Source organism: Heterodontus francisci, chromosome 16, assembly GCF_036365525.1.
Source record: "Heterodontus francisci isolate sHetFra1 chromosome 16, sHetFra1.hap1, whole genome shotgun sequence".
NCBI classification, from domain to species: Eukaryota; Metazoa; Chordata; class Chondrichthyes; order Heterodontiformes; family Heterodontidae; genus Heterodontus; species Heterodontus francisci.
Window position 1 is genome coordinate 83,519,062 of NC_090386.1, and position 6,455 is coordinate 83,525,516.

At 42.9% G+C, this 6,455-nt stretch overlaps 1 pseudogene; it reads right to left on the reverse strand.

Moving 5' to 3' along the window:
- Positions 1-4,889: 4,889 nt before the first annotated feature.
- LOC137378315 (histone H2B 1.2-like) lies at positions 4,890-6,225 on the reverse strand (annotated as a pseudogene).
- Positions 6,226-6,455: the final 230 nt, after the last annotated feature.

Consider the following 6,455-nt stretch of genomic DNA (forward strand, 5'->3'; position numbering starts at 1 on the left):
TCCTGCAGTTAGGCAGAGGCAGTGGTGCAGATTTTCACAGCTTGAACAGTAATCCAGTGGAGTGGACCACCAGCTCTTTTTTAGTCTGACTATCCCATTACATGTCCCTTTGGTATGCCAATTATTGTAAGATTCACAAGACTACAATTAATATCCAAAGAAAAGATGGTTTTTTATTATAACTTAACTGGAACATATATATACAAACAGTTACTGCACAAGCACATCTAAACACATCTCACTCTATCAGGCTACACCCACAACTCCCTGGTCATGTGTGTTGTGACATCACTTCCTCCCGTGACCTTCACTTACAGCTCTTAAGGTGGTCCACACGGATCCACGGCACCAGGTTACACTCAGGCAGTGAAGGCGGAAATCAACACCATTCTCTTTGTCTGAATGCAGAAATATGATTGGTTGCCTGAAGGTTACAGCGCATGACAGGAGTCAGATACTGACATTTTTAAACAGTGAGTTACTGAAAAGTTATGCATGTTGTAAGGAAGTCGGCATAAGAGATCACCTGCTCTTTTTATAAGCCACCTGATTTTCGCTCCATAATGAATCCACTTGACCAGATTACGGCTCATTTGGTGTAAATAAAAATCTACCCCAATATCTGTTCATCTTTGCAGCGTATTTACAAGATATATAACTTTCCATTATCTCACTTTCCAGGTTCTTGTATTTGAATCTTGCAGACTATTTTCATCAGCCTTCTACCTTGGTGCAAAGCCTACATGACTACCTTGTGTTGAATTGTATCCTAGCCTCATCTCCTAAAATGTTTCTCAGTCTGCCTTTGAAAACATTGAAGAAGTACCCACAAAAGCACATGTGGGAAATACAATAAGCGGGCCTGATCATAAGGGGCTCCTATTGTTATACTCCTGGACCATATTATTGTAGAGTCAGATATTGAACATTATGGTCACATTCCTAAATGTAAGATGCTCAAATTGGTTATTAAATTCTTAGGCTGGGAGCTCATAACTAATCTCCTCCTCTCTGCAATTCTAACCTTGGTCATCCAAAGCCAACTCCCCCAAACTCCTCTCTGCCACTACTCTTTCGCCAACCTTCCCACCGAGCAAGTCCGCTGGGGACTAATCTTGTCAACCTCTTTCCCAGTCCACACGTCCCTCTGACCCCCAACCCTGTAGACTCTGCCCGAGGACCAGCAATCACTGCCCATCTCCAAAGCCTCCTCCAGGATGTCTGCTCCCTTGTGAGCAAGGCCCTTGCAATTCATAACCTTCTTGTGGTTGATTGCATCAATATTATGATCTTAGTGATGACACCTTGCTCCTTACTCAATCTATGGTGCCTGGCTATACCTTTCACCACAGACCCTGCTCAAACTGCCATGGTGGTGATGTGTGACCCTTATCATCAAAACTCACCTTTGTCTGTAGTCCTAACCCTCTGGCACTTTCTCCTTCTCTGAGCCTCTTCCACATCTCTCGTGTCCCCATTACAATCCTCATTCGCTATCACCAACCCAAGGCCCACTCCAAACTTTTCTCTGAGAAATTCTTACTGTTGTTCTCCCTCGGTCTCCTAACCAGGCAACTTCTCGTCCTTTATGAATTCTATCTCAACCCATCTCCGTCTTTCTCTCTCTCCTCTGGGTTAACTGAATTTCTATCATCCCTTAACATCTCCCTCCATATAAACTTGACTACACATATTCATGGCCATCCCCTCAACCTTGTCATCTGAAGAGAGCTGTCTATTTCTTTGTTCTCAGTCACAGGCAAAGCAATGTCTGATCACTTCCTTTTTTCCTTCATCACTTTAATTCCCCTTTGAATCCTCCACTGGAAAAACCTTTTCCCAAGACACTTCCAATAACACTTTCCAACTCCCAATTGTGTAGCATTTGACCTTCCATTCTTCAGCTATTGACCTGCTCAATTATTCCTTCATCATTACCTTTGATGCTCTTGTCCCCTGTAAAACCCTTCTTGATTTAGAAATACAGCACTGAAACAGGCCCTTCAGCCCACCGAGTCTGTGCCGACCATTAACCACCCATTTATACTAATCCTACACTCATCCCATATTCCTACCACATCCTCACCTGTCCCTATATTCCCCTACCACCTACCTATACTAGGGGCAATTCATAATGGCCAATTTACCTATCAACCTGCAAGTCTTTTGGCTGTGGGAGGAAACCGGAGCACCCGGAGGAAACCCACGCAGACACAGGGAGAACTTGCAAACTCCACACAGGCAGTACCCAGAATTGAACCCGGGTCACTGGAGCTGTGAGGCTGCGGTGCTAACCACTGCGCCACTGTGCCGCCCCTACAACCTAATTCCACTTTTACCTATCTAGCTGTTTCCAAAGAATCTCCTGCAATGGTGTCTCTTCCTGCTCCTGCACCATAACCTTTGGAGTCCCTGGAGTATTTATCCTTGGTCCCCTTCTATTTATTATCTACATGCAGCCCCTTGGTGACGTCATCCTATAAATGTACTATATGCTGATGACGCTCAGGTCTACCTCACCATCATCTCTCTCAATCCTTCATTGCCTCAGACTGCATGTCTGATATCCAGTCCTGGATGACCCTCAATTTCCTCCAATCAATCATTGGGAAGACCAAGGGCATTCAGTGGGGCACCTGACAACATCTGCCATTTGTTAATGTCATGTTTGCATTTTTAGGCTTTTACATTTTTTGACATGACAGGTGTGGCAGGGCGGCACAGTGGCGCAGTGGTTAGCACTGCAGCCTCACAGCTCCAGGGACCCGGGTTCGATTCCGGGTACTGCCTGTGTGGAGTTTGCAAGTTCTCCCTGTGTCTGCGTGGGTTTTCTCCGGGTGCTCCGAGTTTCCTCCCACAAGCCAAAAGACTTGCAGGCTGATAGGTAAATTGGCCATTATAAATTGTCACTAGTATAGGTAGGTGGTAGGGAAATATAGGGACAGGTGGGGATGTTTGGTAGGAATATGGGATTAGTGTAGGATTAGTATAAATGGGTGGTTGATGTTCGGCACAGACTCGGTGGGCCGAAGGGCCTGTTTCAGTGCTGTATCTCTAATCAAAAAAAGGTTGCTGAAAGTGTGAGCTGAAAACTTGTAGTGAGTGAAACCTGGCATCTGGGTCCTGCAAATGTGCATCTCTTTAACCAATCAGATTGAAGGATTGTGAAATAAACAGTGTAAGGACTGAGAAGGAAGTGTAAATTAGAGTGGGTGAATGCAATGGTAAATCAGGTACAGAAAGAGAAATAAAGAGAGGGAAAAAAAGATTGGATTAAGAGGGAGAGAAGAAAGAGAAAGAAAAAAGTTTTAAAAAAATACAAATAATTTTAAAAAATTTTAAAATATCCAACGACAATTCATACCTGATGGAATGAGACTCCACACTTGTAATAATTCATTTTCAGGGCCAGAGAGGTTGATTAGCAGTAATTAACACTGATTACATTGTTAAAAGGGTACTTACAGTTGAAATGACGAGACTTAACCTTCTGAGCAATTTTAGTTAGTATCTACCATGCAAATACTCGGCAGAGCAGTACCACTCAGACAGCAACATTTGGATACCAGCATTTAAATATGCATTATGCTCCTGGCTTAAAGTTGCTGTACCATTTTCACATAAATAATAGTGAGCGCCATTAGATTCACTATTATTTTGGCAGTAAATTTGGGCCCATTGTTTTAAGCCACAAACCCTAACCCTCATCATTAATTCCATCACACTCCTTGACCATTATCTGAGGTTGAACCACATTGTTTTCAATTTCAGCATCCTATTTGACCCTGAACTGAGCTTCTGACCCGCTATCATCTCCACCGCAAAAACTACCTACTTTGACCTCTGTAACATTGTCCAGCTCCACTGCTGCCTTAGCTTATCTTTTACTGAAACCCTTATCCATGTTTATATGAGCTCCAGACTCGACAGTTCCAATGCTGTCTTGGTTGGCCTATCATCCTCTATCCTCTATAATTCATCTAAAACTTTGCTGCCCACTCACTCACCCAAAATTCCTGTGTTTGCTGACCTACATTGGCTCCTGATCCATGAATGCCGCTTTTAAAGTTATCATCCCTTGTTCAAACCACTACACTGCCTTGCCACTCCCAACCTCTGTAATCTCCTGCAGCCCTATAACTCTCTCTGTGCTCCTCCAGTTCTGACCTCTTACTCCCTTCTCCCCATTAATGATGGCTGCGCCTTCAGCCATCTGGGCCCTAAACTCTGAAAGCCCCTCTCTGAACCTTTCCACCTCTTTTGAGATGGTCCTTAAAACCTATCTCTTTTAATCACCCATTCTAATATCTCCTTCTTTGGCTCAGTGTAAAATTCTGTGTGATTATGCTGCTGCAAAAAGCCTTGGGACTTTGACCCTTACCCCACCAAGTGCTGTTCATTGCAAGTAAGTATGTATTTAGCACTAGGTGGTAGTTTATTCCAGTCAAGTCTACATTCTCTGTGTAAGGCAATAGAATAGTACAGGCTTGCCAAATCTGCATTGACTGTGATAGATGACAGTCTATTCCAGCTGAGTCCTCATTCTGGTAGAAGAATATTGTGCAATGAGAAGCAATTAACTGGATAAATGGGTCAATTTTATAAAAAAGTTTATAGTTAGAAGCCAAAAATTTATTTTAAGAAAAACAAACTAGAGTAGGTATCAAATGAATAAAGTTAACACAAGACTGTCGATCAGAATGCTTATTTTTCTCCCATGGACTGGTGAATATCTGGGACACCAAGGATATGTCCTCCCCATCTTCATCACAGTTTTCACTTATTCTGTGGAAGAAATGGAATTGAATAACCTCTTCTCATTTTGTGTTCTGCCTAGCAGTGTAATTAACGTTCTTTATATTGGATGTTTTTCAGTATATTGTGGAGTGTTACTTGGAGCTGGTGCACTTTGTCACTGCCTTTGTCCCTTCTGACAGGGTGTGTTTAGCCAGAACCCTGGACAGCAGCAGGTGCATGGCAGTCTGGATCTCCTGGGAACCGATTATGAGGCACTTGTTGTAACCTCACTGAGAGTACCCTAACAGGACTGTGGTTGTACCTAAACCACATGCACTGCAGCGGTTCAAGAAGGCACCACCTTCTCAAAGGCAATTAGAGTTGGGCAATAAATTCTGGCCTTGCCAGCGGGCCGTTCACATCCCATGAATGAATGAATTTTAAAAATGAGCCAGGTGGGCAGCCTCACCTCCGATGCGCTTGAAAGTATTGTTCACAAAGGAATTCATAATGACCAAGGCCTCAGAGAAGATGCCAGTGTTGGGTGAACCTGGTTCATCACTTTGCAGATGTAGATAAATTAGCTCTACTTCCTCGACTTTCTTTGTTTCTTGCTACTTTTTGCTGGCAATTCAGTCAAGGCTTTCACGGTGCTCTTTCTTGGGAACCATATTCTTCTCCTCAGTAATTTTCAAACTCAATTTCAGGCACAGTCATCTAACTGCATCCCTATTTATCGCTCCAAGTGGTATCCTGTTGCAATTGAACTCACAGTCGTTATATTAAAGAGCAGTCTGTTCCAGGCATGTCCATATTCGCTGTACTGCGTGGCAACCCTCTGAGCCTAGTCTGCATTCATTATGTTGGTTAGTGGACTTTTCCATTTAATTCGGTATTCAGTGTGCTGGTGGCCTTCTGCTACTTTAAGTTAACCTTCTGGTTTCCTAAGCTTATAATCATTTACTGCACAATACAATCTCCTTTCAGAACAACTACCCATTATTTTAGTCTGGAAGCAATTTGGATCTAGATGATGACTTTAAGTCCCAGAGTTGGTTGCAGGACAGAGTTTATTATTTACAACTAGGCAAGAGTAATAAAAAAAATTCATCTGAACAATGTCTGTCTACATCCCCTTTTTAAAATTCTCATCTTTGTTTTCAATCCCCACCGTGGCCTTTCCCCTCCCTACCTCTATAAGCTCCTCCAGCCTGACAATCAGAGATATCTGCCCTCCTGCAATTCTGGCAACTCGCACATTTCCTGGATTTTAATTTCTCCACCATTGGCGGCCATGCCTTCAACTGCCTGAGCTGTAAGCTCTGGAATTCCTTCCTTAAACCTCTGCCTCTCTATCTCTCTCTCCCTCATTAAGACTTTCCTTAAAACCTACCTCTTTGACCATGCTTTTGACAGTTCTAATGTCACCTTATGTGACTTGGTGCCCAATTTTATTTGATAATACTGGAGTGAAGAGCCTTGGGACATTTTCCTATGTTTAAGGCATCATATAAATGCAAGTTGTTGTTGTGTTGCCAAAAAGCTACTTTAAATATTGTAATTGTTTAAATAAAATGATGAGATTATTTCCTGCCCAGGCCCCTTTAGTTAAAGTTTCATTAGTGCTCTATTGACATATAGGACGCCGATTTGCATAAATTTATGAAGCTGCCATCTGCTATAGGCAGGTGCCTCATCCACCTGTGAAACCCTGCACG